The 26231-nt window shown below is 42.5% G+C and overlaps 1 protein-coding gene and 1 long non-coding RNA gene across 6 annotated transcripts in view; both read right to left on the bottom strand.

Annotated features, from left to right (window-relative positions):
- LOC113579187 (receptor tyrosine-protein kinase erbB-4) overlaps positions 1–26231 on the bottom strand; it is a 165441-nt gene that overhangs the window by 100868 nt on the left and 38342 nt on the right. The window lies entirely within an intron of this gene.
- Positions 738–26231, bottom strand: part of LOC113579188 — a 39920-nt gene continuing 14426 nt past the window's right edge. The window contains exons 3-6 of the long non-coding RNA XR_004776993.1: positions 22868–22922; positions 5143–5735; positions 4838–4927; positions 738–4446 (exon numbers count right to left, since the gene is read on the bottom strand). This is a non-coding gene — a long non-coding RNA (uncharacterized LOC113579188). The remainder of the gene's footprint in view (positions 4447–4837; positions 4928–5142; positions 5736–22867; positions 22923–26231) is intronic.

A 26231-nucleotide genomic window follows, 5' to 3' on the forward strand; every position in this document is an offset into this window, starting at 1 on the left:
TAGTTTTGTTGAGAAAATAGATACATTTATGTTATGATTTTCTCTGGATGTAGTTCTGTAAATGGAAGTGGAGCAGTCGGAGATGGAGGGTGCGTTAATAACAGGCATCAAATAAAGAGAGCAGGGTTGAATGGGACCCCAAGACCGATCACAAACCAACCCCCAATGACATGTGGTGTGAAAAGGAATTGCCCCACCCACCACAGCTTAGCTTTGTCCACTTCGAACCCTCTACTTCCTTTTTGTCCCCTCCCACTTTAAAACCAAACTGCTCCATTATTTTTTTATTTTTAGGTTTGCTCGTTTGATTTTTCATCTCTTAGCTTTATGGTGTATGGAACTTTTTCCATTAAACCAAGGTCTAATTGTAATGATATGCTCCCCGATTCATAGATAACGTGATATGGCCTGCCACGTCACTTGTTACACTCGCACCCTGTTAAATCATCTGATTTATGTATGTATTTAATCCCCAGTGTTTGTAGTGTGTTTGTCCGTCAATGTTCCTGTTTCTCCTTTATACTGTGGTGGTCTTTGTCTGTCTGCACTGTTCTCTAGTCATTTTACTTAGTACCACAAAGTTTATTGCTCATGTTTGTATTAGTGTTTATATATATATATATATATATATATATTCCAAATGAAACATCGTCAACAACAGCTTCTTCTTCTTCTTCTTCTTCTTCTTATTATTATTATATGCAGAAAGTAGAAAGAAAATCTGAAGTAAAAACACCTTTTTATACATGCATACATATTCATCAGAGCACTTTATTCATCCAATTTTGTGGGGTTTTGATTCTTTTGGCAAACTAGCAGTGATTTTTTCCTTCTGGAGATCTGCCATAGAGCCCAGAAAACCCCCCCAAAAAACATACAAAACAGATATTACCATAGGATGTTTGGCTGGCAATAAAATGAGCCATGAATAGTGAGAAATGGCCATGAGCCGCAGGTCTCAAACCAGCATGTAGAACGGTGAGCGACACACACAGCACAGGTGGTGGGCGTAGCATGGGGAGTGACCATGAGTGTCTCACAGTCATCAGCGGGAGCGGCATGCGAGGGCAGGGTGATGTCATCGTATTATCAAGGACACGAGGCTCTACAGGGAGGACAGTGACGGGCTACTGGTCCTGCTAGACGTGGGAGGGGCACAGGGACGGTGGGGAAGGCGACCTGCGTTCTGATAACTGAGCACTCTGTGTGTGTGTGTGTGTGTGTGTGTGTTCCAGTAGAATTTTCAAGGGGAAGACTGAGGAATCACAGAGGGAGAAAGGAAGGGGGGGATGCAGGTGGGACAAATGGCAGCTTGGAGAACTCTGACAGGCACTGCGCTGTACTGGGGATCCCTGACAGGCAATGGGCAATACTGGGGAACCCTGACAGGCAATAGGCAATACTGGGGAATCCTGACAGGCACTGCCCTGCACTGGGGAACCCTGCCAGCCATTCAATTGTACTGGAGAACCCTGACAGGCATAGTGCTGCACGGGGTAAGTCTGAGGGGAACACTCTGTGGGGAACACGAGACACAGCAGTCCCAAAACTGCCTAATTGTTATCTGTCATTGGAATGTCATTCCCACTTATTGTGTCAATCTTAGCTTTTAAAGCGAACTTGAAATTTGCCTACATTCATCGCCAACCTGCTCGGGCTGTCTGCGTGGAGTCTGTCTCATCACTCCTGAGCATCAGCCGGCTGGATTAGCATTCACCAGACCCTCCCGGCAGTCCCCCTGGGGTCAGAGAGAGTGGGAGTGAGGCTGCCAGGACACCCCCGGAACCCACTGCTGGGCTACAGCTTGAAATGGACCAAAACACATTTATCACTCTGCTGCTAGGGCTGTAATAGCTCCACTCTTGGGGCACAACTTCTGCTGCACTAGATTTAGCTCAACACCGGCTCCGAAGTACACAGGCAATTATAATGAACGTGGAACTATCCTTTACATTCCCCAATGTATTATTAGAATTCTCCTCGCTCTAAATTTATAAGTTTAACATATCCCAACAGGTACACGGCTTTGTAATTAATATTCTATAGCAACCTACAACCTCAGTTCCCAGCTGCAAAGAAGCTGTTACACATGGCTCCTTTCCTTATCTGCATATTTCATTTGAACTATCCATCCCTCTGCTGATGTCCCCACTAAACAAGTGAACTGAATTGCCCAGGACATGGCACTGCATATATGCAGTACAGTCATGAATAGCAAAGCAAGTAAAGTTTATTTCTAATATAGCATTGCAATTTCGGCCCAGCAGCCGCTGAGCACCCCGTGCCATTGTGAGTCACTGTGGTTGTTTTTGCTTGCCAAATTACAGAAACAAAAGCTGGATAGGTGGTAAAGAGAGATGAACTGCTTTCTTGATCTGACTTGAATTTTCTGAATTCCAGGAAAGGGCATGATTCACTCTGAGTTTATTAATTTCTTCTACAACGACCCATATTGTGATGTTAGCTAAGGCGTTTTAGTTCACTGCGGACAGCTTTCTTTTAGATATTGTTATCGGAAAGAAAACTATAGAGTGATAAGTCAATAATTGATGTCCGCATGGCGGACTAAAGAGCACTCTTTGTTATACCTACGACCTTGACTCTTGCAATTCCTTGTTCTGCATCTCTGTCTTTCTGATAATCTTGGAGACTCCTGCTCCCTGTATTGTGACATATTGTGTGTGTTCCTAACCTGCTGCCTATGTTCCTGACCTGCCGTATGTGTTCCTAACCTTTTGTCTGTGTTTGTGACCTGCTGCATGTTCCTGACCTTCTGCCTGTGTTCCTGACATGCTTTGTGTGTTCCTGATCTTCTGCTTGTGTTCTTGACCTGCTACTAAACAATAAAAAAAAAATTCAAAGTGTATTTATACAGAGCTTTTTATAACAGATGTCACAAAGCAGCTTTACAAATTTCCAAGTTAAAGCCCCGACTGAGCAAGCCAAGGTTGACAGTGGCAAGGAAAACTCCGTAGACCATGAGGAAGAAACCTTGAGCAGAACCAAGACCTGCTGTGTTTGTTCCTGACCTTCTGACTGTGTTCCACTTTGGGTTTGCCTGTATCCTTGGCTTGTGTACTTAATAAATTGTCTGTAATTGCATCCTGCATCTCAGATAATTTCTGACACTATCTTTGCATTAATTTCTGTTCAGTGAAGACACATGGAGCAGGATTTGAAAGGGCTGTTTTTTTTCTTGAGAGAACATTAGACACTAACGGCAACCTAACAGAGGCCTTGTGACTGGCTAGGGACATCATTTCCCAAAAACACAGTGGAATTAAGAAGAAAGTTGGCAGTAGATGGTCAGATGTGTAACATGAAGAACATTCTCTTTACTGCATCAGGGTGAGTCCTGGGCCATGATAGATAGTCCTCAAAAACCGCTAAGTGACAATGTGCTGTGATATCAGCTGAGTCTGTTCCTAGCAAAGCACAGACACAGAAATAATAGCAATAATGTTCATGGCCACCGTGCTGACCATGAGAGAAGGACCTGGTAAAGTTCATGCTATGTTGAGAGGGGAGCTCATAGCTGATCTGGTGCCCCATGGCCAAGACCATGAAATTGCCATGAAATATAATGAAGCTAACATCTACATGTAGTATTCCCAAATTCAAAGTGTCCCAATTTAACCCACAAACCCATTTGACCAATTAAACTAATTGGAAAAAACAATTAAACATGTAGGTGAAATTCCTTCAAGATGTATATATGCTCCTCAACTTGCACGACTGTCAAGGGAAACAGCTTTGTTTCTCTTGTCACCATAAAACCAGACAGTGAGTCGAGGAGCCAGCCTCTGAAACACCGCCCCCCTCCCCTCCACCAATCTTTGCCTCGCTATCACGACAGGCAGGAGAGAAAACAACTGCCCTTCAATTATGGTGGAGTCAGCGAGAAAGAATAATTGCGTTGGGCGTAAGCGTGCTCCCACAGAGGTCGCGCGGGCTTAAGACTCAGCGCTGTCCCATGCCCCCGCAGCGGATTAGGCCTGAAACTCTGTCTGTGTGTGTGTGTGTGTATGTGTGTGTGTGTGGGTGGGAGGAGGGGAGGGATGTTGTCCAGGCCACTGGAGTGGCGAGCAGCATAGGTGGGGGATGACTCAAGTCCTGCATAAGCACACTTTCGCACGAGAGCCCGTAGGTTGCCAGGGAATGGGCAGGAAAGCTCCGTCGCCACCGTTGGCTCCCAATGGAGGACGTGCAGCTGTACAGCTGGACTGAAAAGATAGCTCTGCTTTTGTTGCTTGTTTTTAATCAATGCTGTTGCAATTGAAGGATCTTTTTTCTTGTGTAACATTATAACATAAATTAGCTTCTTAAATGCTCTGGCTGATATAGTGCAGTCCCCTAGTTATTGCTAGTTATTTGTATGTCATGGCATCCTTCTTCATCCTTCTTTGTCATAACTGTCTGCTCTCCACCAGGCAGATGTTATGTTTTCTTGAGGAAAAAACAAAACAAAACAGTGTCAGGTGTTTTAGTGTTACCCACACCACACAGCATTGAGAAGCATCCATGTCTTTTTCATGATGGTCATAAGAATGTGTGTTTAGAGCAACTGTGAGGGTGTCTTTGTGTGTGTGTATGCATATCTGCGCAACTCATTTACCTGTGTGTGTGTGTGTCTGTGCATGTGTGTGTGTGTGTCCTTAAGAAAGAAAAAGTTTTGTTTCTTACAATTCTTACAATTCTCACTGCCTGAATGCTTCTACCTTTTTATCAAATAGTATATAAAGGTAGAAGTAAAATGTGAAAAGCAAAACATGGTGATGGATCCAACAGCGCTGAGCGAGCCCTTGTGAAGAGGAAGGGAGGACCTTGCGGCCTTCACCTGTCCGTCTCCGGCACACAGAGACCTGCTGAATGGGCGGGACGAATGGAGCCTAGTTCAGGAACGCTCATCTCTCCTGGACTCCCATCACTGCACACGGGACAACCACAAGTAAAAAAACAAAACAAAAACAACAACAAAAACACTGAACTGCACCAAAATGCAGAACTGCTTCCCTGCAGAAGGGGAGAAGTCAAGAGGGATTTGTCTCAATCTAACGAATTTGAATGAATGAATGCATAACTAATATAAATTTTTCCATGATGTTTATTCGTGCTTCTGTTTTCATTTATGCGGGTTGTTACCCGGAGACTGGCCAACAGATGGGGAAGCTGGCGATGCCGGCAAAAGCAGACGGAAGCATCGCAGGAAAGCAGATCAGACTTGCTGCTTGTGTCCCTCCCTCTGGGGGTCAAGGTGCAAAGATCACATGTCTGAAGGGGACCACTTTAATGCACTCGTGCATGTGTAGTAGCCTTCTGATTCCTTTCAGGATGTTTCGTAGTGACATTCTGGATCTGCCAGCGGTTTGCAAAGGGACGTGGGTTCCTGCCCTGTTCCACACATTATTAAACAGGTTCTGCCACTGGGGTAAGCATCATCTAATGTAGGCTGAGGATATCAAAGGGTATTACTGTATATAAGATTGACAGAGCACACAGACACGCACACACACACACATACACACACACACACAAACATACAGACACAGTTCTGCACAATTCAGTTTCCCAGATAAACCTCAGCCACAGTAGAAGAAAATAGCCATATCGAGGCAGATGAAGTTCAGAGCTCTGTCCGAATAAAATGATGTGGCTCAGTGCAAGCTGGAGACAGATTTTTTCAAGTGCCACAGGTGCTGCAGTGAGCCTAACCACAGGATCTGCCGAGCCAGCCACTGGGAAACAAGCAAACAGAGGAAAACCCATCACAATCTACGGATCTCTATTTTCACTTGATATGCTGCCACCCTGGTTTCACACAGCTTCTCTTATGAACAGCATCATGGTGAGAAGCTGCATTTACTAGTGCCAAGTGGATGAAGGGAGTGTCAGACCTGTTAGCTGAGACAAACAAACAAACACACACACACACACACACACACACACACACACACACACACACACACACACACACACACACACACACACACACACACACACACACACACACACACACACACAGGAGCTCTCAGAAGCGAAGCACTGGTGTGGGACATGTTTGTCAAAACACATACAATCACACACCATGCGCATGCTTTTTTGCATCCTCACATGCAACTCTTTCCTTTTATTCCCTCTCTCTCTCTTACAAACACACACACACCCACACACACACAGACACAAACAAATACACATTAGTCTGCACTGCATTCTTTATTCCTGCGGCAGCTGAGGGTGAGAGAGGTGGACTCAGACCATTAGAGAGGGCTGCCTGTGTGTGGGGAACAGAGATTTATATATAGAAATAAAAAGGTATTAAAGTGAGAACAGGATTTGTTTTCTACACTCAATTTGGTGTGTGTGTGTGTGTGTCTGTGTGTGTGTGTGTGTGTGTGTGTGTGTGTGTGTGTGTGTGTGTGTGTGTGTGTGTGTGTGTGTGAGCAAAGAGATGGATTAACATACACCAATCTGAGTGGATTAATGTGTTGAAAATGCTGGTGTCTCATTTCTGCTCTTCAGCTGCAGCTAATATCTGACCCATTCCAGCCACACACACACACACACACACACACACACACACACACACACACACACGCGCGCAAACACACACACACACGCGCAAACACACTTTTATATCTCTCACTTTTATATCACAGGGCTTAGTGTTATTGCTTGGTTTTCAAAAAGCCAGTGACCTTTACCAAGTCAATCAACCACACACACACACACACACACACACACACACACACACACACACACACACAAACACACACACACGCACTGCCCACTTCAATGCATACTCCAATGGTCACAAGTTAATCCTTACTCTCTGGGAAGTCGCTGTTGGAGGCTGTTTAACACATTACATAACGAGTCTTTTTTATTCCACATTACAGATGATGTAGGCCAGGTGTGCTTGGATCTGACACAGTGCACGTGCGAGGCAACTTTGAAGAGCTCTGCTCATTCTCAAGCTCTGGTCTTAGTGTCCTTAATGTTGGCTGCTGCTATCTCTCCAGACTCTGCACTGATCCAGTGCAATTTTGTGTCAAGAACACGACAATTGAATCCTGGGAATTACAATGCTGTCCTTTAGTTGCATCAATGCAAATGAGCTTTATTCTGTGAATTAAAATTTGAAAACTAATTTGCAATCATGTTGTTAGCAGCTTCTGATACATGGTGTACACAGAAAAGGCATATAGAACTGATATTAACTGATGGTGACTTTCATCTTTTATATTTAAAGGAAAAGGACAGTAAGCATTGGGGAAGAAAAGAAAAGAAAAGAAAAGAAACCTTTCTGCTGCCACTTCCCTCAAGCGAGTGTACCTTTCTGTGCCTTTCTGTGCTGAGTGTCTTTGGGCAGAACTATGTAGCGAGCATCGTGGAGCAAAGTGCCAAAGGTCAGTTGATGTTTACAATAGGAAAGTGAGCCCGAGGGTCTTGCTGGAGCATGAATGCTACCAAAGTGTCTTCCGAGCTAATCGCAGTCTCCGTCTCGCCATCAGCGTGATGAACGCTTGTTCGGAATCGACTCGACTGACCCCGGTGAAAGGAGCAGACGCCAACACGGGGGAGGAAGACGCAGGAGGGAGGACGATGTCGTGTCTTGGGCCTTGAAGCAAGCACGGGTTTTTGCGAAAGACACCCTCGTTGCGTGTTCCCGTTAGCTTGCAGAACGTGCATCCGTCCTTGGAATCGAGGCGGAGGAGCTTATGCGTGCCTGGGTGCATGGGGGTCGTCCCTTGCATGTCTGCCCGCCCCCAACCTAAATCTGCTCCTTCCACTCTGGTCTCCGTAGCTGTGGCTTCTTCTTTGAGAATATGAACAAAATCGCTGCTGAAACAAAAAACAAACACTTCTCAAAGAGTTTGTGTAAAGTCGGCTTTGCTACTGCTTGCTTCAAGATTTTTTTAAATCTCGCAATTGCTATGCTTGAAAGATTCCATTTCACCCCACCTCTCTCTTCCAAAGGAAAGGGTTACCAATTTCCAGTAATTCACCACAGCCTCACCAACGTAGAATGATTGAAGGCAAATGACTCCTTGAAAGGAAACAAGTACCTCAGAATAACAATTGCTTAAATGAACTTCTTTTTGCCTCATACAAAAATAAGCATGAGCAGCTATATAAAAGTAATCCATTAAAAGAGCTGAAATGTGTGATAAGGTTCTTTCTTTGTCCCTCTCTGTTCACCATTCTTTTTCTGTGATGCCTGTCATAAATCCAGCCCCAGCATCTAGACATGCTTTATGACATGCTTTATGGCATGCGCACACACACACATGCATGCACACACACACACACACACACACACACACACACACACACACACACACACAGGTCCTCTAAAGGAACTAAAGCGAGATGGCCCATAAATCCCAGGCAGAGAGGCTGAATCTGCAGAGCAGGACAGTGACTACACACACACACACAGACCCTTCTGCACGCCCATGTCAGCTGGAGCTTTTTCATTATTGACAAAATGTAGCAATGAAAGGGGACATAAAAGAATTACGATGGGGAGCCGTGTTCCTTGCCAGCGCGCCTGTGCCGGAGGCTGCGGTGTTCGCTGAAGCAACTTCCCCGCTCCCACCCACTGCTTTCACATCATCGCCTAATTATTCGGCCCTCTGTGGGCCCAGTCAAGGGCTCAGGGTGGAGATATCACTGAACTCTGCAATAGGTAGTGGCCCTCTAGGGCCAGGCTAGTGTAATCACGATATTTATTATTACAAAATTGGCACTGCACTATAGAATTTACTGTATTATACTGTGGGGGGTTTGGGGGACAGAACAATATCTTTTCTCTCTGTGGCTCACTGCATGTTGGGCCCTTACTGGTGAATGTTTCCCAAGTAGAGTCCATTACAACCTTGCTATATAAGTGTGTGAAGAATTTTGTTCACAGTGTTTGCAAATTCTTGAGGCTGCTCCTAAATGAAACTTTTCATTTTGCCAGCAGAATATCCATCAGAGTTTCAAAGCCACTTCAAAAGTAGCATTCTCCAAAGTTAGTTAAGGACACACACAAACAAACACACACACACACACACACACACACACACACACACACACACACACACACACACACACACACACACACACACACACACAGAAAGAGACAGGGACATGGACATCTTTTTCACCTTGATGCATGCAAGGTTTCCAAAATCACTACCTTGAGATATGGGCTGATTATTCAATGACATTATCAGTGTAATTCCAACCCACATGGTCACCACCCTGTTTTCCAGAGCCCTGTATTCCAGCAGACTTCAGTTCAAACCTAAACCTAAAACACCTGATCCAGATAGTCAAGCTGGGGAGTGAGTATGAACATCCATCTCTTTTCGTCAGTCCCATTTGTCTTGGTTTCTTCTCTGCCCCCCCCCCCCCCCCCCCCCAAAAAAAAATAAATAAATAAATAAATAAATAAATAAATAAATAAATAAATAAAAATGCATACATAAACACACAAATTCATTGTGTGTCTTTGTAAGTGGCATGTTCTTTACAGAACAGATCTGATGGTGCCTTTTCAGTAAAACCAAACACTATTCAAACATTCATGTGGCTTGGGTTTCTCTTTTTTTCTGCCATTCAAAAGGGCTAATGTTTAATGCTTAGAACTCAGATCATTATTCACCTCTGAAACCTCTGAACCATTTTGTATGATTTTTGTGTCTCTTAATAATCCATTAAAATAAAAATACAAAAATGCATAGTATTTTATGATGGTGTTTGAAAAAAAACAGCACATATTAACAAGCATTTATAAAGAAAAATATCTGTTATTATTATCAATGTTGTTTTTATCATCTTCATCATCATCATCATTCTTCTTCTTCTTCTGCTTCTTCTTCTTCTTCTTCTTCTTCTTCTTCTTATTATTATTATTATTATTAACTGAATGAGATTGCATGCCCCATTCTCACTATGCCAGCATCTAAAAAAGCCCAGCACATGTGGCTTATTCTGTCAGTGGGGCATGTGGTACAGAGATATCAGACTGATTTCAAGGTGCACGGTTTCAACAATGTAAGGTTGAATCTCAGCAAGCTTCCATTATGGTACTGGCTCACAACTCCAACTCCTTTTGATTAATTCTGCTCTAATATCATTTTAAATACCTGTGCTATCTAAGGCACAATTCAGCCATTTAAGGGCCCATTATTCCTATTTGATTATTTTCTCTTGAACAGAATGACCTGTCAAAGACAGAACAATCTAGAAATGCCAACAAGGATATTTTAAAGAGCCTTGACAGTGTAATTATCAGCCTGTAATACACAATTCACCAGAGGGCTGGGTGGCAGTATGTGCCAGGATACTATTTTCAGTATAGCCCTCTTTCCATTAGTGCAAGAGAATTTGCATGTGGGATAGGGGGGTCAAATTCTCACAGGAAGCTAAGGAAATGTCACCTAAACATGGTAATAATGCTAAAAATAATTAGTTATTAAGAACTAGTAAGCATATCATTACTGCACAGGGAAATGTAATTTATACACCTGATGCTAATCTGTGGTCGTAAGATTTATAATTCCATTGCTAAAGTGTCTTGGCTGATTGATAACATTTGTGGTATGTAAAAATGTGATTTTCCTCCGAAATCATTGCTTTACTTGACATATTGTTGTCAGATGAAAAATACATATGTCCAAAGTTCCACTTTTTCAGGAACACTAAAGTGTACTTCTCTGAATGTAACGGTGAAAAAAAAACACAATGTACTTTAGACATGTCAGCACTTGAATGAAAAAAAAAGGATTCATTTTGGATTTAGAATATACTAACATGTAACAAGCACCATAACATTACTTTTTAAAATAAACTATAAATCAACTATAAATTGCCAGGATTTACATATGTGTATTGAGTATTCATCCTATTTTTGCATCCCGTCTGCCGACGTGTTTTTTTTTATTCGCTGTTTGACTCGATTGTTTCAATTTCTGGACTTGTAACAGGACTACGAGTTTGTCTTTCTCTTATATACCATTTGCCTCTGGTCCTGTTGCTGATCGGTGGCTGTATTGTGACTTTTGGAATTACCCATTGTGAATAAACCGATGTCGTCTGTATTTTATTGCATGCGTCTGACTGATTTAGACAGCTATTGAAGTTCAGCTAGCCATTTCATAAACCGAAACTAAAACTGTCCCTAAATAAAACATGCACATGCTCCTTCAAAATAACTGACTATTTGAAAAGCAAAATAAAGCGAAAGGGTAAATATACCTTGAATATTTGGATGAACACATGGCAAGACTTTTGCCATGTTCTCAAACAGTATTGCAGGTGCTGTTTGATGAACTCATCTTGCAGAAGGCCTATATAGACATTCTAGTGAAATAAATGTGACTTTTCAATTTTATATAGGTCATTGCCACTGCTAAGGACAGTCAGATGTATGGCCACATTCCATACATGGAAAAAAAAAAAAAAAAAAAAAGGTAAAAATTGCTGTTGATGTTTTTGTTGTGTGCCATGCCCCACTCAGGTGGTGTGTCTTGCTTCAGTCACCACAACACCTGTGTGTTATTATGTTATTACGTTGTCTAAGCTTTTTGTGTTTGTGACCAAACCAAGACAACTGTACCGACCATGTTGTTAAAATCTTAAATATACTTCATAAGAAGCAGAGCTGTTGAATTATGAGGGTCAAGGGGGAGGGATTCTACCATTGAGATCTTAAACTATACCATTAACTATAAAATATTTCATCCTTAGTTCAAGGCACGAAAAAGGCTAAGGTTATCTGGGGCTCAACGGCGTGATTATGGTCAATATGGTCAATGAGGACGATGAGGTCTACAACCTCTACGATGGGCTTTTAGCGCCCAGTTTAAGCCCTAATAACATTCCCACATGTGGAAAGCTGTTCCAGGGAGGGATTTGCTCATTTCTTCTTTTTTGCTAGTTGTGCAAATCTGGGGAAAAAAGTCGGCACCAGCACTTTAGGAGCACTTTTTTTGTCCAGTTGACAGGGTTGGCATGGTCAGTTAGATATCTGATATCTGAGTTATTAAGTGTGATGAAGCAAAACAAACAAACAAACAAACAACAACAACAACAACAACAAAAAACACTGGTTTTATGGATGAACTTGTTAACTATAATTTTGGAAGTGGTCACAGCGGGGACATCCTGCTTAGTGATATATGGCCCGTTTGGGTCTGAAGCGCGTAGAACACAGCGCTGCCTAAACAACCTAATCCTGGTTTCTACTGGAAATTACCCTACATAATGAGCAGGGGGACTGCCACACAGAATGAGCATGAAAGAGGCAGACAGACGTGAAATATGTAGAAAGCAGACGGAGGGAGAGAAAGAGAGGGGAAGGGAGGGAGTGGGAGGGATGGTGGAAGGGAGGGAGAAAGAGAGAGAGGGAGCAGGCAGTGTATAGAAGCCTACAGCGAGGTGCCATCTGTAGGAAGCATCCCCGCCAAAACCCTAATCAGGCTATCCATCACACCTCCACCTGCTCCTGCCAAACACACCCTGATCCAGTCACTGGCCCCAACAGCGGTGGACGATTTGTACCTCCTGCTAAATTACCTCATGCCTGACTGGACCCTCATTTAGCAGGCAAATCGACTCTGTGCGATGCACAATAAAAGACAGGCTACAGAGAAAAAAAACAGCCTCATTTTTAGGTGTACGCTAATGATGGTTTAGTCCAAAAAAGAGAGCGAGAGAGAGTACTGGCTTTTGTCATCATGGTTTATGTGATGGGTTCACAGGCTGGTGTATTTAATAACAGCTTCTGTCTGACTCAAGATATTGGAGAAGGATGTTAATGGTCAGATAGCAGAGTCTCTATTGATGAAATTAAATCAGACCTGTTTTTGTTCTTTTCATGGCTGTCTGTACATGTTTGGCCATGTGAGCACAGCATGCAGAGAGTGATTCATCTATGACCGACTGTAAGTGACACAGATGAAGCCCTGTTGGTAGTGTGGTTTTACAAACTGGAAAAAGACATGGCTTCAGGCTACCTTCAGCCTACCTCTGGGTGACATGCTGTGTAACAATTTCTTTCAGTTAACCAGATAACCTTAACCAGGGACTGAACTGCCATTTTATAAGAGACCACTTATATTTGACGGCCTTGACACTTGGCTTATGTTGTACTGCTTACTGAAAAAGCCTACACTGTGAGATACAGTCTAACACACACACACACACACACACACACACACACACACACACACACACACAGAGTAGTTAAAACCCACACAACAGAATCCATCAACATATCCGCTTGAAAATCTTAGAGCCACATCATGCTTTGAAAGGAAACTATGTGCATTCATGTTCTCCCTGTCCGCCCATCCCACTGCAGGTCCAGCCATGCAAACTTCAAGCTGATATGATTGCTGAGTCTCTCCCGGGCACCATGAGCAGTGCCGTGACTGTGCATAGAGAGGGTTTGCTTCCCAGAATGCAGTCCTCCAGTAAACAACCCCCTCTGAAACAGAGGTGAGGCAAACTCCTGTGGTCGAGTTTAAACGAGCACAGAGGAGAAAAGGGGGAGGAGGAGAAAGGACAGTGTTCGAGGGTCCCGATCCTCTGTTGTGGCGTGGCTCGGATACTACCCGTTTGTTCCTCGCTGATCAAAACAACCTCAGCCAGGCGGTACCCCAGCTAACAGACGCTTCCAACCTGCCTCATATGATTTACAGTGCCACAGTCCATTAACATATTATTATATTCACATATTAGCATGCCCTTGGCATCACGTTCTTCTCGCCTAACGGCTCCGAGATCTTTGCCGGACAGTGCTGAGCCCAGGTAATTTGACGTGGAATAAATTCTAATGCATCAAGTTAAATTACCTGGTCAAATATGGAGATGGATTTTATTACAGTAAAAAAGGGTAATAAAAGCTTCATCATGGAAACCTTCATGGTACAGTGCTGGTGCCCACCAAGCTGACTCCACTGAGCCTGACAAATGAGAAGGTCACTTGAAATTTCCACTTTTGTTCGGTATCCGGTATCCAGTATATATATATATATATATATATATATATATATATATATATCTAATAACTTTCTGCCTAACCACTCAGATAGACCTTCAAATAGGTCCCAACAGCAAGTTGCGTTAGCTAGCTAACCAAATATTTTATAATACATATAAAATAGTGTACACATGTAATACATATAGTAACCACAAGAATATTCAAGGATGAATTTGATCTGTATTGACTTAAGGTTGCTGATTTCCTCATGAGATGCACTGCTTCTCTTTGGAGGTGTTCAGTGGTTTCTCAATCAGTCCCATGCTTAATTCTTGTAAAATTAAGATCACCTAGTTGTCTACTGGGAGCCTTTCACCAAATGAACATGAATTCAGAATTGATTTTCCACATCGCTTTCCCACATCTGTGAGGTGGCTGTCATTTTTCATAAGGAAAAAAGATGACCAGCTGCCATTGAGGAGGGAGGCCGATTCCACCTCAGTGGTTTGGCATATTGAAGATATTGTATAATGTCAATGACATTGGAAACAGAAGCTAACAGAATTCTAATGTTGTTTCCCCACTGGTAGTCACGTTTTCCTTTTTAGGGGAACAATTTTCCTCAAACACACAAGATATGTGAAGTCACCAAGAAAGTCAACTATTATATAATTTTCAACAAGGAACTTAATTAACTCTCCTGATCTGTTTTCAAATTAACATTATGTAGAGTTGGGGACCACAATGAGCCAAAACATCTTTGTTGAGTTTATAGCAATATGATACTGATAGCAATACAGTAAAAACTCATTTAAAAATATGCAATATACTGCATCTTGTCTGCATCTAATGCTAAACTAAAGGCTTATAACTGTACGAGATGTTTAATGTATTTAAAAGTCTCTACAATACATTTGCTTGTCTACTTAACAACTATTGCTAAACTAAACAGATTTATTTCTGAGTTTGTGTGTATGCATGTGGCTGGTGTGTGCACAGGTGTGAGCATAAATAAATGATGGAGGTAAAGTGACAGGGAGCTAAATCACATATCACTCACACATGGCAAAGACCAGTTAGCTTTTGCTGATATATTCTAACACTTATTTAACCCTGTTACTCAAGAGTGTGAATGACTCAAACATAATCTCTGTGACATAAATGTATATATTTTGTCTGTGTGTTGGCAGGAGGTGGTTGCACATACACCAATTTGAAATGTAGTTTGTTTGTTTTTTTAACATTCATTGCAGAGGCTAAGCTAGTCGTCAACTTTGATGTTGCCAAAATCATTTTGGTTGTCCTTTCAGTTAAATACAGCTGTACATTTGTGAACCAGACAAACTCTAAGGGGTTATTAAGAAAACAAACAGAGGAAGACGAGGGCGGGGTGGTGACCGGAGAGGAGATTTTGTGATCAGGCACAAAATCCACACCACACCAGAGCGGCGGGAGCAGCTTGGCTGGCAGCGGGATGGCCGCACCAGTCCTGTGCCAATTGCGTCCGTGCTGGCGTTAAATGGGCCCACCTGCCAATCACCCCACCCTCCACCACCCTCCTCCTACGGCAGTGTCTGGCAAGCAGAGCAGCCGCAGCTTCTCTTGGCAGGCCTCAGCCTCTATTGTCACACCTCCAATTAGTGATAGTAAGGCTGTAGTAAACAGGTTATGGACTGTGCTGAGCTCATGCACAATCTTCAGAGACAGCAAGAGAGCATTAAAAGTTGTCCAGAATGAATGAGTGAATGAATGAATGAGTGAATAAATAAGTAAATGAAATAATGAGTAAACAAGTTAATTGACTTTGGTAACAAATTAATCAATTAGTTTGGTCATATATACTGAGAAGAGCTCTTCTTCAAGATGTTCTTTTCACCATATTGCAGCACAAAGAAACTACCATTGCCTTTTGACATGATTCCAGAAACTCCCCATCTTAGAAGTCTGGCACTGACGTGGAGTCATCTCCGGCTGCCCCAGCCCCTGCCGGTGCGCAAGCCATCTATGTCAGACTGCACCACAGGATTCCGACTTCTCCTCAGAGGCTCTAAGATTCTCCGGTATCCCCACAGCCCCAGACACTGACACTGTGAGACCCTGGTATCCTGTGGATTGTTGATTTTTGGAGGTATCAGCCTCTTTTTTCTAAATAGTCCTGTAGCACACCTGCTAAAACAGCCATAGTAAGGCACAGGTAACACCAAGGACATGAGGTTCGTACACATATGTGTTGTCATACTGATAAATACGTATGTTGCTCTGGACAAGAGTGTCTGCCAAATGCTGAAAATGTTAAATGAATGCCTGCATAGCGATATGCACAGAAATCAGGGAATTACTTCCCTGCTCCTGTTAAGGTCCAATATGATTACAGAAATGCAAGTGGTAATTATTGTAAATGATACTCGAAGATCTCTTCACCATTTCGAGTAAGAGAGTCGGACTGCTGTGCTGTCCCTGAGAGAATGAAATCATTACAGACTGATCTCAAATGACATTACAGATAGTGACAGAGCGACAAAAGTGTAAATTATTTAACACAGTGGATGGAGAGCTGCATATCACTGTAATGAACACCCAACTGTTTCATTCTGGCTGGTTTGTAATGAAGAAAACCATAGTAGCTTGCCTCTACCTTTCTACCAGGATCCATTCTAGAATCTTCGGTGGGTGGGGGGATGGGGGGGGGTTGAAATGTATTTGAAATTAGTATTTATGATCATGGGGTTATTACTGAAATAGATTATGCCTTAATTTTGACACTCATTGCCTTTCTATGAAGAACTGTGAAGTATCATTACAGGCCAGTCTCCTGAATACTATTCTGTCTTCGTACTGGCCAAAAAGGGGTACTCTCATGGTTAATCCTCATTGGCAGAGTCATTTAGTTAGTTCAAAAGCTTATTCTTGCAAGACTCTGACGTAGGTTTACAGCAGTGCGCCACACTGAGCCATAGACTAAGCTTCTGGAAAGAAAAAGAAATGGCGCCCAGTTTGGGCTGCCGGCACAGCTGTACAAATGACAGCCCTAATATGTTCACAGCTGCCAGGAGCGAGCGGATGAATCAGTGTCCGCTTCCACCAGCCTACACGACCTGACAGGCCTCACTGTGTACGCCTGCCACCCCCACCACGCACACATGGTCAGGTTCTCTGAACAGTCTGACATGATATCAGTCACTCGCACCAAGGGCAAGGTAATGGCCACTGCCAGCACGCACACGGTTTGGCTTACTCTCACCAAACAGCGCTGAAACACACTCCACATTAACACTTGGCCTGCCTGCAATCTGTCATGGGCAAAGCAACAGATAAAGACCCCGTCACCCTGAAGCTCAGTTTAAAAGCAGTATAAGATAATAAAATGTAATTGTGAACTTCAAATTAGCATTTGGTGTTTATGACATCAGGGACGGAATTTATTAGGTGAATAATTGCTTATTTACACATGGGTTTATGGGCACAATCTTTTATAAACTGAGGTAGTTTAAACAATTCCTTTAAGTCTATAGTACTGGCAAGGCAAGCAGAACCTATTTTTCTTGTAAAAAAAAAAAAAAAAAAAAAAAAAAAAAGTCAGACGACCTTGGTTTCCTTTTATATTCTACAAAGTTTTTGAAACATTTAAAACATGTCCATTATGGAAGAGTGCCAGCATTAATCTGCTGCTTGGAACCACACTCAAAAACACTTTTAACTAGTCACTGGCATTCTTGGACTAACACTGTTTGGCAAGGTCAAGAGTTTCTTCACTGTGCGTGAAGTCATTTCACCGGCTGAACATCTTGGCAGGACAAAGTCAACACTGTGTTGTGGTGCATACGAGTGCATGAATTGTCTACAATAGTATGGATATCATTCTTCTCTGATAACTTAGCTCACCCGTGAAGACATCAAAATACACAATGTATGGTGTGAAAACCTGTGTAGAAACCTGTTTAAAAACCACTTCATACACCTAGAATAATATCTTACTGCCACAACTCAGATTTTTGGCAAAAGGTGTTATACTCATGGTGGTCAGCCTGACAATGTTTGCCTTCACTTCACGTGTATTTTTTTTTTAATGGAATGTTTGGTCCTCAATAAGAGTTAGATAGATGAGTCATGCACATACCCATAAATGTGCGCTCGATTGCGCAAATGTGGTTTTCGATCACAATGGGCCTGCGGGTCCACTACACTCTCTGTGGAATCATCCTCTTTCTCATTTTCCTGCTGCAGTAAATCCAGCACCATGAGAGGGATGATCCTAAATGCTGCATAAGCTCTGGTGTGACATCCATAAACAGCTCGTGGCTCATTCATGACATCGACCTGCAGTGGTGAGCTACTGTCTGCTTCATGACCAGAAGCTCTTCCAGTGAAAAACCGCCACTTACATTAACTTTTCTACATGCCTACAAGGCACTTTGGCATTCTAATCCTATAACTGTATCATCGAGTCATATAAGAGGTAAACAAGCATTCATTAATTTATTCTTTAATTCATCCATTCACCTAACCATCCATCCATTCCCTCACTCACCCATTCGTCCATTTTACTTATTTTTTTTAACTATGAAAATTAAAGCAGTAGTGCCTGTGTGAATTAGAAGCATTAGAAGCGCCCTCCTTTGTTTTCTCCTTATTGAGGCTAAGCACACACAAGCCTATTTCACAGCTGGCCACTAAAGGGAGCCTGCATCTTGATCATTAACCAACAATATTCTCTATCAGGTAGTGATGAATTTGCCTGCTTGTTTTGTTTCCTTTACACAACAGACTGAAATCTCAGATAGTGCTTTGCTGAAAGATGACTACTGACCGATTCGAATAACTTATATCCCTCGGATACAAAGCGAACTTCTTACACGTTGAAACTGCAGAAGCAAAGGGAATAAACACTACATGTTGCTGCAACACTATCATCCTGGCAGGTGGCTTGTCCAGGATGCAAACTGCAACATTGAAAGGTTTACTCTAAGCACGAGGTGACGTGGTGTCCTGGGTGAGCTCGTCGGAAATTCCGGCCCTGTAGGCCGGAACACGAACACTTATCCATCAGAGGAGAAGAATTGCGATGTAGGAGAGAATTTGTCTCCTCTGCGCTCTGTTTCGCAGCACTTCCTCATACCCACAGCTTGTTCTTTAGCTCTTAGTTGCTTGCTCATTTCATCTCAGGTTTAAAAGGAATAAACTTTTGAGCTGACGAACAATTGAGCAGTTAATTTGCTCTGCCCTGGCTCCAGCCTTGCCTCTAATTGCATCACTGAAACTGGGGTGCAGAACTGTTCTTATAGGGTCAGACTCTCTCTCTCTCTCTCTCTCTCTCTCTCTCTCTCTCTCTCTCTCTCTCTCTCTCTCTCTCTCTATCTATCTCTCTCTCTCCCTCTCTCTCTCCTTCCCTTTCTTTCTCTCTCACTCTATCTCTCTACAACGCTGTGTCTTTCAGGTTAAAGCTACACGTGTGTGTGTGTGTGTGAGCGAGACTTTGAACGAGAGAAAGTAAGAAAAGACTGAGAAAGCAGGGATATCGGGGTAATCACCACAGCCATCACATACTCCCTCATTCTGCTCTGAGTGTGCTGAGAGGCCGGCAGAAATTCTCTTCAGCACTTACTGTCCCAAACGCCTCTCACTTTGTTCTAGCTCTACAATCTCATCAGACACCCCTCACCTACTGGAGAAGGAGATGCCTGTTGCGTACTGAACCATTTGACTACTTTTTTTTTACAACATGGAATACATGATACACAAGGCTGGACTGGGGGTTGGGGGGTGGGGGGTATAAAGGAATTCCATCTCCCCCAGTTAAAAAGGGAACAAAAACCTACCCCCCTATAAAACTGCCATCCCTGCAGTTAATCTTTAATTGTGTTCTTCAAACCAAATCACAATAGGGGCAAAATATTAACCTCATTTTTGAATGGAAAATGTAATGGGCATTTCCCATTATTTGGTATTTGAAGAATATTGCTATTTGGTATTTGAAGAATATATATATATTCTTAAAAAAAAAAAAAATATATATATATATATATATATATATATATATATATATATATATATATATATATATATATATATATATATATATATATATGTTTGTTTGGTTTTTTTTACAATCAGACCACTAATGGTACATAATTTTACACAGCACACACAGTTCGAATTCATGTAATTAAAGGAACTTTATGGGCAGTTATGTTCACACTGAATTGCAGAGTCAGTGGACAGTGAGAAAGAAACACTGCCAGGGAACGTGTTTAGATGAAAGTAACCTAATGTTTATCTTCTTAGCACTGGGAGCCTTTAGCTTGTATTTAGGTTCTTGTATTGCTTATTTCCATTATGGTCCATGTCTGACCTGAGGCAACAATACACTGGCTGTATTTATCCAGCTCACCACTCTGTCGAAAAACAGAAGAGCCATGAGGTACGCTCAGGCACCCTCGACATGTTTTCATAATTAGTCTACCAAGCTGGAGAGAGACAGAGAGGAGAGTAAGACCCAGTGAGAGAGAGAAAGGGTCTGTATGTGTGTGTGTGTGTGTGTGTGTGTGTGTGTGTGTGTGTGTGAGAAAGAGGCAGTGTGAAAGAGGGAGAGAGAGAAAGCACGCATGGGAGAACAAGTAAAAGAGAGGGTCTGATAGCATGAGAGGCAGAGAGAGCGAAGGAGATAGAGGGAGAGGAGTTTAGCATTTCATCCGCTAATTAATTTGTGATGTGGTGTGTGTGTGTGTGTGTGTGTGTGTGTGTGTGTGTGTGTGTGTGTGTGTGTGTGTGTGTGTGAAAGAGGCAGTGTGAAAGAGGGAGAGAGAGAAAGCACGCATGGGAGAACAAGTGAAAGAGAGGGTCTGATAGCATGAGAGGCAGAGAGAGTGAAGGAGATAGAGGGAGAGCAGTTTAGCATTTCATCCGCTAATTAATTTGTGATGTGGGGTGTGTGTGTGTGTGTGTGTGTGTGTGTTGGGGGGCACTAAAGCACTTCTCCTGTGGAGGAGCCTCTTGCCTCATACCTGTTGGCATGGACCACGGTGTGCTCCATTGCCTCTATGCGCTGTAATTTACTCAGCCGAGTGCTCGAGCGCTTGTCAAGTGCCAGGCGGAAAATCAGTCAAAGAGAGGCTTGACAAAGGCCCCTGAGTAATGCACACACTGCATAACTGCTACCACTAGCCAATCGCAGCGGATGACCGTGGCTATTTCTTTGCGAAAGAGTATCTCTCAATCAGTACCCGGACAGGAAGGGAAAGTGTTTCCTGAGTAGAACAGTTTGGGTATAAAATACTGACTAAGACGAGTCACATAAGTGTTGTAATCTGTTCCCAGAGCTGGAGGTCATCATCTAGCATGAACAGACTGGGAAACACACATTGCAAAGCGACAGGGAGTTGAAGCCCACACATTTGATTATAGACAAATTGTCCTTCCTGAAGGTTAAGCATATCAGAGAATTCAAGATGTTTATATTTACCTTTTCACTTCTTTATCTTTTTTTAATGTCTTTTTTTAGCATGTCACAGGCAGTACAGACATTACAGGCTTTAGAGGCACCCACCCCACGCACACACATTAATTAATCTAATGTGGAATCTAATTTGGTTAAATATGCAAAATTATTCATGAATTAAAAATGACAGCTCTTATTATTGTAACGTCTTTGAACGCAAATAAACAGGTTTACTTATTAGAAATGATAAATTAATGTTGCAGCATAAAATAAATTTTGGGTTCCAAACTTATGGCCAAGAAATAGAAACACTCAAAATGCGGCACTGGGATTGTGTGTGTGTGTGTGTGTGTGTGTGTGTGTGTGTGTGTGTGTGTGTGTGGGTTGTTTGTGTGTGTCTGTTGTGTGCATGTGAAGAGCTGAAGATTCGTTGTGATTTCTTGCATGGAATTAACAGAAGAGAAATGGAATGGGATTTGGAATGAGAAATAGCAATGTAAAATATTGAATAAAGCGGCTCCAAACGGCCTTGTCAGGACTGGCTTATAGATTCCCAGTCATTCCCTGAGTTGGGGCAGAGTCCGTCTGGAGCTCGGAAGCCCAATTGTGGTAAGGAAGGGTGGAAAGCAGTGAAGCCGTCATCACCGTATGATTGAAAAACCTCCGAAGGCGGATAGTGAACCATATGTGTGAGAAGCTTTTAAAGATGGTGGGTGAACCGTATGAGTGAGAAGCTTTTGAAGGTGGATGTTGAGCTCCCACCCGGCTGCAGGCCGGCAGGCCTTGCTAGCCATGCTGCAGGGTTAAGTGGTGTAGCAGAAGATTGACATTATCAAATACCAGCATCTCGCTGCTTCAAAGAGCCCACCACACCCGTGTGCCCAGAGCATGTCAGGGGAGATCAAAACCAGACATGCTCAAGCACACACACACACACACACGCGCGCGCGCGCGCGCACACACACACACACACACACACACACACACACACACACACACACACACACACACACACACACACACACACACACACACACACACACACACACACACACACACACACACACACACACACTCTCCCTCCATTTAAGCTGTGTTTTAGTGTCTTCAATAGTCACTTGACTGTAGAAGAACAACAGACAGAAAAAAAGGCAGCAACCAAAGTTAATATTATTATGATTAAATTACAAACACATAAAGGAAGAAACATGCAGGAAAACTATATTCTCATCACATTATGAAGATTCCTTTTGAAAGGTGTTTCCCAGTGTTTTCCTCGGACACACCCACTCATAACATGTGCGTGTTAATGAGCCAAGTGAGGCATATCAGGAGCAGGGGGCATGCCCAAGAGCCAGGCACCCGCGTGATTGGATGGCTCGCACGTCCCACAATGCTGATGGGTCACATCTCCCAATGCCTGTGCCTACTAAAGTGGATGATGAAAGAATCCACACCTTACCGTCCCCTGCTCCACTGGCACAAGATGAAAGAACGAAATGGCAACATTACCTAGAAAAAAAGGGGAAAAAAAGGTAAAAGCATGTTAGATATGCGATTTCAACCAATGACAAACACCACATGCATTTAGTATTCGGAATGCCGAAGCTGTAGGACAATGTAGGACAACCATTCAGTGCCAATTTTTTCTTTAATCAATTGCCAAACAGGTTTGTATGGGGTTCAGAATGTGAACGGTATTTTGATGCAGGTTCAGTGAATACAGGCTGTGTAGGAAACAACTCATTTGCCATTGTTCTGATTACTGCTATGCTTGTTTTTCTCCAGCATAGTTCACTTTCAAAAACCCAGTGCCCTCAACCAGGGGCTGCAGTCTCTTTAACTATATGGTACTATATTTAACTATAAGTGTAGAACTGGGTCAGGGGTGCTTCTGTGTCCTGGACTACAATACATCTTTAGCACCAAATATATGAGTGCTGACCTTTATGTAATAATTTAATTGTTTGACAGTCATGCCTTCTTACCTACTGTGTTGTCAGCTCAATGCCAAATACCCAAACTTTTCCTATCACCACGTAGTGCCACTGACTTTGGAGACCACTGACCTTGGCTCATCTACCAAGGCTTTCCAAAGGATGTTTGTGTGTGCATGTGTGTGTGTGTGTCTGTGTGTGTTGGTGGGGGATATAATATTTTTGGAGTTTAGAGCAGATCTGTAAATGCAACTGTATCGATTTACTAAAAGAGCCTTCTGTAATGCTGGTGAAATTTGTGCACAACATTCCTGTATCTCCTGCATCGATCCTGTTGACTTTCTGTTTGTGAGTGTGTATGGGTGTATGTGTGTGTGTGGTGGGGGTTGGGGGGGGGGTGGTATGCGGTTGTATCAGAGAGTGAGAGGAAGAACAAAAATTACATTGCATTTGGTTTTCGAAATTGTGCTTCGATTCAATTCTATGGCATAAATTAAAGCACAACAACACCTTATTTCACAGATGCAGATGCACAGATTCCCCTATGCAGATGTTTATTTGCAAGAACAATCATGAAAAAGTTTTAAAGTTTATATGGAGTATTTCTCAATGCTCCCAAATGGTTTTGAGTGGAATATTATATTTTAGTCAATCACCACAGCAACAGTCTTTACGTTTGTTGATGTTCTTGTTATTGTTTTCCCATTATGCTCATCTGAACTACTTTGCTCTCACTTTGGAGCTTTTCAGCCAAAAGTATCACAGGAAGAAGAACAACACCCAACAAACTTTAGTTCCTGTGTTGATACCATAGATTTTATTTGTACTAAGAAGTTATGTTGTGGTTCTATAGATAAAACAGCACTTCTCATTTTGCCCAGATACCTTATTGTCTCTTATATTCTACACAAGCTGCATTCTGATACCTCTTCCTTCACTGTTATTTCAGTGAACTAACGGTGCATTTACTTAATTATGGTGTTAAGGAACTCTAAGCTACTATTACACTTAGATAAATAAAATAAAGAAAGAAAGAAAGAAAGAAAGAAAAAATAATCTCGAGCTGTCTTCTTTGTTTTAAGTTTGGTGTCCTGTTCTTATATATCAGCTGTCACACTCCCATCCCCTGTCTCCATGGTCACTTGTCACTTCCGTGTTTTGCAGGTTCCCATTTCGTTTCCATGGTTTCCTTTCCTGTTCCTGTTTATTTCTTGTACCTGTCCCTCATTTAGCCCTCGTTAGTCTCCTGACTTAAACCCTGTGTTTCATCTCTGTCTTCACTGGTCATTTTCCCTCTATCACTCTGTCCTCGGATTTACCTGTTTGTCGTGTTATTCTCCATTTGGTCCTGGTTTGTCTCTGTCGGGTTTTTCTCATTCAGGCTGGTTTCTCTTCTACTTTTGATTTAGTTTCTTCTGGTCCTACTCATTGTTTCCTGGTTCCTCTCATTTCCATCTGTATACTTGTGGTCCTGTCTAGCTTTCCTTATTTCCACTACTTTATTTAGTCTTTTGCCTTTCTGTTCTGTTAGCTATAGTTTATGCTTATGTGTTCTCGGTTGTTCCTACTATTGGTTTTTCCTGTTACCTTTCGGTCAGTGTTTTTGCTGTATTTTGGTTTTGGTTTATGTCTTCATATATGGTTAGTCTGTTCTGTTGTGTTTGGTCATATACTGTATTCTGTTACATTCCCATTTTTGTATATGATTTTGTTATTTTTATTTGTTATACACATCCTTTAGTTAAATTCATCCCACCTGTCTTAGTTATTTTTTCCACTACATACCTCCTTGACTTGAAGTATATGTGTTCCACCCATTACCTCCCTGATTTGTATTCATTGACCTTTTGGCCTCATATGTTACAACAACACTGGCTACTGTGGTTAAACTGAAGATGGAACACACACGTACACACACATGCCCACAGGCGCACACAGAAACACGCACGTCTTCACAGAGTCAACACAAACTCTAAGTGCCTTCCCCAAACAAATTACCACATTGCGACATCAACTAAGATCTGGCCCAAAAACCGTTAGAGATCCAGCACAGACATATGGAGGAATTATGGAAGTAAATGCCACTGACTCACAGCTGCCAAAGCAGACCATGATGGAACTGTCCACTGGCCAATTTCTAAAGCAGGCCAGCCAGGACAGAGGAAAGGACATTTGACACACATCCACATGCACCCTAATGCACTCGGTGTTGTAACTGAACAACTGTAGATCACTGCATGTCAATCTCAGATAGAAAACAAAAATTAAAATCCACATGTATATCTGTGTGGATATGCAGACTGACATAGCCACCAATTCCCAAAGGACACACCCCTTGTAAACATCTACCGCATGTCTGCTATTTGAAGCCAATAGATGTTCATAAAATTTGCCATCTGCCAGTGAGTAAGTTTTAATACTTGTTAATTTAACATGACATTTTGCTAGGAATGCAGGTACGAGCTGGAGGTGCACATCTCTGTCACAGCTACAAGGTTCCGCGTGACTTCCAGTGGTCAGGCTTAATGGCACTAAACTGGCAGAGTTAATGTGACTGGCAGCAGGCTTAACGGAACATCCCACTGAAAATACACAGTTACATGCAATCCTTTAACAGGCGTGAGGTTCAGAGTAAAGCAGGACAGAGCTCGCCAGGACCTCTGTCATTTGACTCAGAGGTTTACGAAAAAAGAAGGCAATGCCTCACAAAGCTAACAGGTTTACCATTACGTGCATTGCGAGAAAAAGCTATTCAAAAAATGCGACACAAATCCCATGCTAAAAGAGCATGCTCGTGCTGTCACTTCCAGACCATGCTACCTGCCATGCGTAGTGAGGAGGAATTAGCAAATGGAACTAAAGCTGAACAAACGTGTTGGGCCAT

The sequence above is a fragment of the Electrophorus electricus genome, chromosome 16, assembly GCF_013358815.1.
Source record: "Electrophorus electricus isolate fEleEle1 chromosome 16, fEleEle1.pri, whole genome shotgun sequence".
In the NCBI taxonomy this organism is placed as follows: Eukaryota; Metazoa; Chordata; class Actinopteri; order Gymnotiformes; family Gymnotidae; genus Electrophorus; species Electrophorus electricus.